Genomic DNA, 12,291 nt, shown 5'->3' with positions numbered 1-12,291 from the left:
ATTTGTGTGGTGTTTTTTTTTACAATGGTGGAGCAAAATGTTTAATCGCAATTGCACGGTATTAATCAAGCTCATCCCCCCCCCTTTTCTCTCCATTTACCATCTGTCCCCCCTGATCTTATTATTCTATCTATTTTCCTTCTGCCATCTTCCTTTCAATAAATAAAACATAAAAAGGGACTGTCGATATGTATATTTTACTGCTCTAGAAATATACTAGTTATGTGTATTGCTGCTAATTTAATTGTGTGATTCATTGATTCTTGTATGCTTCCATTTCTGTATTTGTTGACAGTTCAATAAACAGATTCATAAAAAAAAACAAAAAAAACCACTGTGATTGTGTATACAGAGGTACAGAAAGGAAGGCCTTAAAGCATAATCTATACCGGGCAACATTTGATAATAAATGCACCACCAACAGTATAAAGTAGTCAGCTGGACCTTTTCTGGGTGATCTGGGAAGGGAACGCAAGTAATTTTATGATAGCAACAAGTTTGTGTATTTTTGATGTTATTATTTACCAGCATTTCAGAAAGTTTTAATGGTTCACTATGGTAAACTTTCAGTACCATTTTAGTTTAAGGTAAAGTAGGTATGATTTAACTAATACAGGTATTTGTATGCAGTTCGTGTAGAGAGTGACATCGGCTCATAGGGTTCCAGTAAAATAAATTATAATCTACTTAAAAAAAAAATAATAATAATTATATTCTTATTTTAACTATAAAGTAGTATTTCCTGTCTGGAGAAGTCATTTTTACAGAAATGACACAATGTCTATGCTCTCATTGAGCCCTTTGGGAGAGAGAGTATTCAGGGTGAAAATCCAAAATGATTCTCTTCTGGATAACATAAGTTCCCTATCCCCTCCCCTTGGTCCCAATTTAACTAATTCGAGAATAGTGAACTTCATATCTTTAGGATTGGATTTATGTAACTCTGAAAAATGTCGTGGCAAGCTGTGATTATTGACCTTGTTCTTTATTCCTCGCAAATGCTCTTATATTCTAAGTTTGACATTTCTTTTAGTTTTGCCAACGTACATTAAATTACAACTACATGTAATTCTATAAATTACGAATTCACTGTTGCAATTCACTCTTTCTCTTAAAGTATACTTAAAACCATTCTCATAAACCCATTAAAAGGAAGTTTTTTTCCATATACTTGCAGCATATGCTGGTTGCAGGGAAGCATCCAGCATTTATTTTCAAAAAGGAGGAAGCATTATCAAACTGTTTTGTTGTACTCCTAGAACGTCACATACTTGGGGCTAAGGTATTATTTAGATTACTAGTCCTTTTAAATACTATTTGCGGTTTCGGAGGTAATGATGGCCCAAGTATAGTGTCTTTTAATAAAATTGGCCAATGTTTCTCCAAAGTCTTTGCAATTAATCTGTTTAAACATGATGTAAGCAGACTACAGTATAGCTTAGATGAAGTAGAGAAGGAAATCATCTTTAGAAAACAAAACAAATTTGCTAGAGATAAAGCAGATTACCAAAGAGGGGATATTTTTGACTGGTCAAAAATGGCCAGACAAAATGAACCTCCTGCTCCAAGATTTATACAGAAAAAGAGTGGTTGGGATTATCAAGATCACCCAAGGTATGTAGATAATCAAAGAGGTGAATATATACATCTAGATGACTGGAGGAGAACTTTTGATGACCATAGAACTTTTGATAAAAGAGCCAATCAGTATTCTAAAAACTATAATAGAAACAGAACCTCCTATTATTCACCCTATCCGACCAGACAGAGAGCAAGACTCATCTCCTATCGTGGACAAAGGAGAAGAAGATTAACCTCAGACAGATTTGAAACTTTTACGCATGATAATAAATATGAAATTCTGTTATAAAGGGTCTACACTTATTCAACTTCTTATCTTTTTGTATCCTATTTTGGTCCAAGAGACTGGCTCTATTAACATTAATTGCTCTCTGCAAGGCCTCCTCCACTTTAGTTTGGTTGTAACCTCGTGCTAGCAATCTATCCTTGAGAACTTCTACTTGTGTTGTGAATTCACTGAATTCACTGCAATTTTTCTTAGCCTGAGGAACTGCAAGTATGGGACTCCGTCTATCCAAATTGGATGGTGGCAACTTGACACCGGAATGAAATTGTTCGCGTCAACTTCTTTGAAGAAAGTATATGTCTTCACTGCTTTTCCTACTTCGCTCACCAACTTGAGATCCAAATAATCAATTTTGGTAGGGTCTGTTTTGAAAGTAAACTGTAAATTGAAGGGATTCATTTGAAGATGGCTCATAAACTGATCAACGCTTTGTTCATCTCCCTTCCATATGATGATCAAATCATCTATATATCTATGGTAGAATTTGATGTGTTCTTTCTCAAAGTTGGTTCCATAGATAAAAGTTTCCTCCCACACCCCCATCAGCAGGTTCGCATACGATGGGGCAAATTTAGTCCCCATCTCAGTTCCCTGCTGTTGGAGGTAGTGGGAGTCTTGAAATTGAAAATAATTATGTTTTAAAATGAAACCTATGCTGTTCATAATAAAATTAGTTTCCACTTGGGACTTCTTAGAGTCGCCCACCAGAAATGATTTTACTGCCTCCATTTCCTTGGTATGTGGGATGGAGGAGTAGAGGGCTTGGACATCGATAGTCAGCCATCTGTCCTCAACCGACCAAGTATATTTGTCCAACCATTGTAGTAAACTTGTAGAATCCTTTAAATAAGAAGGTAAGGCTTTAACAAAAGGCTGCAATTTTAAATCAATGAAGTGAGAGAGATTTGCAGTCAAAGAGTCAACTTCAGAGATAATTGGCCTCCCTGGAGGTGACTGCAAGCTCTTATGAACTTTTGGGAGATGATAAAAAATGGCCGTAGTAGGATGTTCTATCCATAAATAATCCATTTCTTTTTTGCAAATTTACGCTGTCATATAACAAAACTTGTAAATCTTCCTTGAATGCTGCTGTGGGATCCTCCCTAAGCTTGGTATATGTTGATTCATCGTCTAATATCTTATATGCTTCTTTGAGGTACTCCGTTCTCTCTTGAAGAACCACAGCTCCTCCTTTATCCGCACTTCTAATAACCAGACCATCCTCTTTTTTTAGATGATTCAAGGCTTTCTTTTCCCCTATACTAAGATTTGAGTTAAATGTACTGGTCTTTATTTATAATTTATTAAAGTTATCCTTGACAAACTCATAAAAGGTGTCAATATTACTCCCCCTTGACTCCACTGGGTAGAATTTTGAGGGGCAGGCTACTAATGGTTTTTTGTCTTCCTGGTTGATTGTAGATGGCATTGGGTGTTTTAAAAAATGACGTTGTAAAGTAAGAGATCTGACATATTTGTTCAGATCTATATACAAATCAAATCGGTTTACATGCTGGTCAGGTGCAAATTTAAGACCCCTATTCAAAATCGTTGTCTGTGATGAGTAAAGTTCTCTCCCTGAGAGATTAATGACCCCTGTTTTTGGCCCACTCTTGAGTGGAATAGTGGTCATCTTTTTGGGGATTTTTCTCCCCCCTCTTTTGCCCCTTCCGTGCCAAAACCTCTCTTTGTGCCATGTGGGGTACCCATATCTGTGCCCTCCTCTAAAAAATGAACACCAGTGGTATTTGGAGAGGGGGATCTAAGAATTTCATATTTATTGTCATGCGTAAAAGTTTCAAATCTGTCTGAGGTTAATCTTCTTCTCCGTTGTCCACGATAGGAGATGAGTCTTGCTCTCTGTCTGTTCGGATAGGGTGAATAATAGGAGGTTATGTTTCTATTATAGTTTTTAGAATACTGATTGGCTCTTTTATCAAAAGTTCTACGGTCATCAAAAGTTCTCCTCCAGTCATCTAGATGTCTATATTCACCTCTTTGATTATCTACATACCTTGGGTGATCTTGATAATCCCAACCACTCTTTTTCTGTATAAATCTTGGAGCAGGAGGGTCATTTTGTCTGGCCGTTTTTGACCAGTCAAAAATATCCCCTATTTGGTAATCTGCTTTATCTCTAGCAAATTTGTTTTGTTTTCTAAATATGATTTCCTTCTCTACTTCATCTAAACTATACTGTAGTCTGCTTACATCATGTTTAAATTAATCACTGTTTCAAACTTCACGACTGATGCTTCTACTTTAGCTAGCTCTTTTTCTAATTTATTTAATTCTCTCTTTCTCTCAGTCACTAACAACTCCATTAATTTTAAGGAACAGTCTCCTAAAATATCATTCCAATTCTTCATAAAAGCCTCACTCTGACTTCTATAAGTGGGATTTTTTATTATTCTCAAACCCCTAGGGAGTCTTCCCACCTCAATATACTTTTCTAATGTCAATACATCATACCAGTTTTTCATTTCCTTTATAGATAATATCTCATGAATGTCAAAAAATAAAAAAATTCTGGGTATTGTGCAAATAAGACAACAAAGATATTAAACCGATATGTTTGTTGCCTTAATTGCTGAATGTTAATGGCCAATTAGGTTGTCAAACTCTTCATTTTACAGTGTTTGATTACTTAATTGTTCAATATCATTACAATGACTTAGGGTAATTGTTTTTTTTAACCAAAAAAAACCCATTGTGCAATTATTTGCAAGCTAGTGAATGCAACGCACATGTATGACAAGCTTTATGTTGCAAGCAATGTGAATAGCAGCCTTGCCAACGCATCACTGCAGTGAGAACTAAAATGGTAAACACCTCTTTTGTACACTTCTGCACATTTTTGTGCACTCGTGCGTGGTGGGCATGATTTTCTGTCTGATCGCACTCTTGCATTGCGATCGCACACTTGTGAATGCTGCTTGCATGTGCATTGAACAGCGATCAGGTATGAATTACTTTCCCGGTCCAGACTATCGGGTGGATGAATGAAAACCTCTCACCTAAATCTGCGACAAGTGATGGCCATCCAGGATGATGTTCATTCACCCATTATTGAACTTTTCACACCACTTTTTCACATCACCATACACCTGCTTTAATTGCCTGAACTTAAACAGGTCTCATTTTCTTCAAATTCAAGAATCAAATAGTGCTCCTTACTTCACAGTCAGAAGGATATTGAATTATTGGGTTCATTTTGACAATGCAGAACATTGCCAAAAACAACCAAAAATGTCACGCGCCTCACAGAGCACTTAGATAAAAGTTTGTTGTTAATAATAAAAAGAATAATAATAATAATAATAATAATAATAATAATGCTATATTATTTTCAAATATATAAAAGGACAATATTTTTTATTTATTTAGTTTGCTTTATTCAGGCGCATTACAACTGATTTGAAATTGTTTACTCTAAATATCTCATATTTTTTGAAAATATCTTGGTATTTTGCATTTTTAAGCACAATTTGACCTTCACATGTGAGAGTTCAAGCATACATTTGAAAGTGCAAGGATGGAGATGCTAACTTTGAGCATCTTTAGACTCTGTAATACCACTTGGTGGGACTTCACCAGCAGTCACACAATCAAAACTCGAACCTGCCCATCGGTAGATGCAGATTTTTCATCTTAGTATGGCCTCTAAAGTGAGTGATTATATGTCTGTGTATTTAACTTCAGCAACATGCCCATGACATTTCCATAGCAGGTCTATAAGATGGACCATTTTTGTATATCTAAATAGCCATCTCCCAGTCACTGCTCAGGAATGCCCTGCACATTTTCAGTACATTTCTGATACTTGTCTTCTCAATTGCAACACTGCCTCTACATGTGAACACAATGTAATGCATGTGCCATATTAGTTTTTAGAGTTTTTCAGGAAAGCTCTGTACTAAAAATTTCACTTAACTCTGTGAAAATTAGCCCAACTAAATCTAAGACACTCAGCAACACAAAGGCCAAAGGTGGGAACAGATGAAGCTTCAGCAGTAAGGTAAGCACAGGAACGTTGTATACAGGACTGGCGTTATACTTGCAAACTAAAAATAGTGAGATGGGAAAGCAATGAAAGCTGCAATGTAGTTTGCAATCCAGGTACTTAGTACACATAGTACACATGTAGACAGCAGAGACACAGAAGGTCAAATAAGACCTAATCTATATATTCATGGTCCATGGAAATATACATGTCTGGGATCAGTGACAGCTACTCAGTGGGGCTGCAGCTCAGACAGCAAGTAAATCATAACCTTAACTGAACCTTTAGTTTTGCTTTTAATATATATGGGTATTTTCCTCGAAGATAAGCTCCCCAGGGATCAGCTCCATGTATCATAGTCGATGCAGCCACAACAAAGCAATTAGCACATTTCTGACCTGCCTGCCCACCCCCCAGACTTCAGTGTAAACTAGCCAGGCAGAAGTAGTGAGATAGCAGAGGATGTGAGAGGGAATGAGGTCAAGGGGGAGGTGAAGGTGGGAAAACTAGATTAGGTAATGACCATCTTCAGGTACAGAGAAAAAATAAATCAGAGTTTGTGAGATGGATGGGGAGGGGTATGATGGGAAAGTAGGGGAGGAGCAGCTGAAGGTCTGGTGTGATGTGATGTATGGAGTCAATTTTTTGATGTTCATTCGGTGGCAAAGTCAAGTACAGAAGGTGAGGAGGAAAGGCAAGGAGCAGGGCAAAAGAAAGAGTTTAAAGTGATGAAAAATAAAGAGTTGCCATGGTTTTGAGTACTGGAAGGACATAAGGTTTTTGAAATATGACTTCTTAAAGAGGGAAGGGAATACTATATGTTTAGAGTATAAATTTGAAATAGAGGAAGTCTATTTCTATAGTATTGTACCTCCTACACTTTTGTTTGGAGGTACATGAACACTATTGCAGGTATCTGATGCAATGGGAATGTCAGGGTTGAGGTGTGGATCTGCTAAGGTGAATAGTGGATGCTGTAGCAACAGAATCAAGAGCAGATGCAAGGAAGGCATTGTATAGGGAAGTGGCTTCTTCAGGGCAGGAGAGAAAGAGGGAATATGAGACAGAAATAAGTTTAGCAAAGATGATAAAGAAACGGTGACAATAGCCCTGTTACATTTGGTGATAGTAACCGTAGGAGGCAAAGGTGTAGAAAGAGAAAGGGATAAGTTGAAAGAGAGAAAGTGATGGTTAGACAGGGGAATGGGTAATTTGTGTAATCAGAAATATGACAATGATCGATGAAGACCATATCAAGTGAGTGTGGTGGTGGTGTGGGCTAGATGGCGCTATCGCTCAAGCAGTGGTGGTAAAGGTGAGAGTGCTAAATAAATACTTAACTTTGCCGTTTCCAAATGGAAAGTCAAGGATGTTCTGTGTCCAATATTTGTTGAAAAACTCGCCGTATTCAAAGATAGGGGAAATAAAACAGAGGTAGGCAATGTGTAATATCCTCTTAAACAAAGAAAAATGGGTATAATTTTTCAATGTGGGCTGGTAGGCTCCCCTAGTCTAGGATCAGGGAATTGGCGATCTTTTAGACTTAATTAATGAGAACACACCTGACTTACACAAAAGACAGGTATAGTGAAGCCCATAAAGGTATCTTTTCAAAGTGTGATGTTCTCTTTATCTGTGGATGGTTGATGGTTGAAGTTTGAAATGGTGTCTACTAGTGTAAAAAGGGGGCGTACCTAACACTCATGTGAAAGGTAGTAGGTATCCTCATATAGCGGTTTCTTTCGGAGGCTTCGTTCCAAAGGGGTTTTTACCTGGCGGTTATGCATGCCCAAGTATGCAAAAATGAAAAGAATACACAATGTGCAGTACCGTCATATTTCAAAGGAAAAAGTATTGTCTTAAACCACTAAGAGCAGTGTACCTAAAACTTAATAATTGGTATCCTTCTATGAGGGTAATAAAACCATAGGGTTCCTATGGACACACCTGACTTACATGAAGGCAGGTGTCTGGACGTTCATAAAGGTATCTTTCGTGAAATGCTGGATTTTCTATCATTTAGACGAGGATACCCAAAGTTTTTACAAATGGAAGGCGTACCCAACACTCACGTGGGAAATAGTTGGTGTCCTCGTGTAAAGGTTTCTTTTAAAAGACCTCGATCCAGAAGTAGTAAAAATAAAGATGAATTTATTCAAAAGTATATCATAAAAAAACAATCGCTTATCCAAGCATCAGAGTCCGGCTGAAAAAGAGTCTTTTGACTCGAAACGCGTCGGCTTAGAGGGGATACCACTACAGCGGATTTGTCATTTTGGACTCTGAAGGAAGGTAGGACCTTGTCATAATCATTTATTTATTTTGTAACCCAAAAAGTTGGCCACTTACTGTTCCAAGACGGTTCTCACTTCCATCAGAGCCGGACTCTGACGCTTGGATAAGCGATTGTTTTTTTATGATATACTTTTGAATAAATTCATCCATTTCCCACGTGAGTGTTAGGTACGCCTTTTTACTACTTCTGGATCGAGGTCTTTTACACTAGTAGACACCATTTCAAACTTCAACCATCAACCATCCACAGATAAAGAGAACATCACACTTTGAAAAGATACCTTTATGGGCTTCACTATACCTGTCTTTTGTGTAAGTCAGGTGTGTTCTCATTAATTAAGTCTAAAAGATCGCCAATTCCCTGATCCTAGACTAGGGGAGCCTACCAGCCCACATTGAAAAATTATACCCATTTTTCTTTGTTTATGACGATATTACACATTGCCTACCTCTGTTTTATTTCCCCTATCTTTGAATACGGCGAGTTTTTCAACAAATATTGGACACAGAACATCCTTGACTTTCCATTTGGAAACGGCAAAGTTAAGTATTTATTTAGCACTCTCACCTTTACCACCACTGCTTGAGCGATAGCGCCATCTAGCCCACACCACCACCACTCTCTCTGTTCTATTTTCTGGACTACTTGGGATAAGTCCACCGTGGGACTGAGAAGGCAGCAGTCGATCAACTAGAAGCGCCAATAAGGATTACACCCCCTGTTTTTCATATCAAGTGAGTGCCCACTGAAGGCAATGATGAGAGAGTGAAGAGTTTAGAGACAGAGTATTCTGTGGAGATATCAATTGGGATATAGAAACAATATAAGATAATGGAGGGAAGATCTGAAGAGAGAAAGTAAGGGCACCATGAATCAAAGTTGTAAAGGAATTTGGAGGGAAAGCCAGGGGGAGGTAAATAACAGCTACTCAAAAGGTAACTGGCTAGAAGTGTATAGCATGAACCTCAAATGAAGAGAATGTAAGTGATGGTTTAGATGGTATGAGTTGGTAGGAGTAAATGTATGATTGAAGGACCCCAACACCACCACAATGGTGACACCCCCCCCCCCCCCCCAGGATGGGGTGTGTGAGGGAATATGAGGTCCCAAGAGGAGAAAGCCACAGAAGTGTCAGAAGGGGAAATCCAGGTTTTATTAATGGTTTGGAGATTAAGGGATTTGTAGATAAAAAGGTCATGGATGGGTACTAGTTTATTACAGAGAATTCAGACATTTCAGAGGGCACAGAATAGTAAGAGAGTAAGTGAGAAAGTTTGTTATGAGATTATCTGGGTTTCTGTAGCATAGAGGTGATATTTATTTGGATGTCATAGACAAAGAGAGTGTAATGATGGTGGGGGTTCCTGAGCTTGGAAGAGAAACTACTGTTCATGTGGTGGGCAGAGAGATAGATTAGTGCGAAGCTGATGGAGGTGAGTTGAGATGACAAAGAGAGTAAGGAGAGAGAAGGTAGAGAGCAGGGCTTAGTAGTTGGATAGTAGGACAATAGTGAGGCAGTAGTAAATGAAAGTAGAAGGTAGACAGAGGAGGGGAGAGAGGGGAATGAGGAGATAAATGAGACTAGTTGTGAGGATAGAGGTGAGATCAGGGAGCATAGTAGAGGATTAGAGAGACACCATCATTGCTGGGGGTGCAAGAGGGTCGCTCTACCCCCCATAAAAATACATATATATATTTGAGAGGCACCAGTCAAAGCACTTTGTTACGAGACACATCTACAGTTAATGTTGGACATGTCAGGATGGATGAATACTTCTACAATGTGTGGCTAGTTACTGTGGGCTGGTCCCTCCTCTGGGACCAGCCTGTGCCCTTCTCACCTCCCATTTCATATGCTTCTCACCTCTTCCCCCTCAGCTCCCATTTGTACTTCCACCCACTGACCTACCCCCATTTACAACTGGGTTCAACTGAAAATATACCCTGTAAAGACTCATTACCTTTCATGCACAGCCTCAGTCAGGGTGTGAGTTATAAGTGGATACTGTCTCTTCATCTTCTACATAAAGTCACTCACATGTTACAGTTATGTTTTGGGGCATATTTATTATACACATTTTGTGGAAAATTTCCCCCAAAATTGTGATACCCTTAAAATGTAAGTATCCCTGAAAATATGACATGGTTTCTGCACCAAGTATCATAGATAGATGCTGTGATTCCCTGTTTACCTACTCTGTCATCAGGTAGGTGGTGTGGCAGGTAAGTCCAGATGTCTTTGAGGGGGTGACATTCAGCGATTTAGGGGCACCAAAATGAAATTATGTCATGCCCCTCCTCAACCAAAAAGGTTGTGGAACCCCCAGTAGACATTGAGTGATGGGGCGAGTTGTGGAACCCCCAGTAGACATTGAGTAATGGGGCGAGTTGTGGAACCCCCGGTAGACATTGAGTGATGGGGCGAGAGGTGGAACCCCCGGTAGACACTGAGTGATGGGGCGAGTTGCAGAAAACACAGTTATGTTGTGGAAGTGATAAAAATGAGGAGGAAAAATTAGAAGTAAAATTGCAGTTTGTATGAGAAAGAATAGATTCAGTATAATATGCAGGTGAAAGTACTTTGCCCCCATTCCGAGTTGATTGCTTGCTAGCAACTATTTGCAGCGCTGCAATCAGATAGTCGCCACCTATGGGGGAGTGTTTTTTCGCTTTGCAAGTGTGTGAACACTTTTGCAGCTGATGGCACAAAAAAGTTTTTTGCAGTTTCTTAGTAGCTCTGGACTTACTCAGCCGCTTCTATTACTTGAGTCTTTTTGGTCCCGGAATTGACGTCAGACACCTGCCCTGCAAACTCTTGGACAAGCCTATGTATTTCCAAACACTTCCAGAAAACAGTCAGTTGACACCCACAAATGCCCTCTTTCTGTCAATCACCTTGTGATTGGCTGTGCGAATGTATTATTCTTTAAATCCATCGCCCAGCACCGATCCTCTTTGTACCCGTACAACGCGCCTGTGCATTGCGGTGAATACGCATGTGTAGTTTTGCCGAGATTTAACCTGATCGCAGCGCTGCAAAAAGATGCTAGCAAGCGATCAACTCGGAGTGACCCCCTTTGTTGGTAAATGCATATGCACATACACAATAGTTTATTATCAAGTGGCTTAAATTTGGAGGTTTTATGGGTGCAGAAATAGAATATTAATGTAGGTTGTATTAGAGATTAGAGGAGGACTTTCAGTGGAATAAATGCAAAATTACATTGATACAGATGTATATTCAGATATTTGAGAAAAGGTAAATAGTAAGTTCTTGCAGGGCCAAACAAGGATTTTAGTGTAGGGTGGCCTGGTTATTCAGACAGTAAGTGTTTGCTGTGGAGAGTTAGTGAACTCACATTTGTAGTTTCAAACATGTCCTTCTGTAATAGTGTTTGCTATTAGCACATTCTCCTTCTGTTTTCATTTGGTAACTCTGGTCTAGCTCCAGTATTGGTTTTAACAAATCATAACACTTTAAAAATAAACACTTAAAATACTAAACTCTATAGCAATCATAATGGCATGGCAGCCTAACCAACACTAGTCCCCCCTTATTTTCAATATAATACAGGTCTTTTGTGTAGTTAAATGTTCAGCCTTGGAACCCATTCAAAAATAGGCAATGGGGTAGTACGATTACTAAAGCTTTTTCAAAAGCGTAGGTGTTACCTACAGCAACCAATCAGATTCTAGCTATCCTCTATCTAAAGCATGTTAGAAAATGAAAGACGTAGAGCCTTATTCAGAGATGGTCGCAGATCTTGCTTCCCGCACCAAGATCTGTGTCCATCTACTCACACGCTGGGGGCTGCCCAGCACAGGGCAAGGCTGCCCAGCATGTGTGTGGGGCGGCCTCCTGATACATCCGCAGTGTAAGTGCAGACACATTGGTTTGAGGTTGACCTCTGCCAGTGCAGGGTCACGCAGCCACCCCAAAAATGGTCCAGACATGCCTGCGTTGTCTGGACCGCGCCCAAGAAAAACACCATGCTGCCACCCTCCTAAATGCCCGTGGCTGTCAATCACTATGTGATTGCATCCTTCCGGGATGCGTTCTCATGGTGATGGTCATGTTCTATTGCCAATGTGCATGCGCAGACCAGTTGGGCGAGGTCGCTGTGT

Source organism: Pseudophryne corroboree, chromosome 5 (assembly GCF_028390025.1).
Source record: "Pseudophryne corroboree isolate aPseCor3 chromosome 5, aPseCor3.hap2, whole genome shotgun sequence".
In the NCBI taxonomy this organism is placed as follows: Eukaryota; Metazoa; Chordata; class Amphibia; order Anura; family Myobatrachidae; genus Pseudophryne; species Pseudophryne corroboree.
This window is presented reverse-complemented; position numbering follows the sequence as displayed.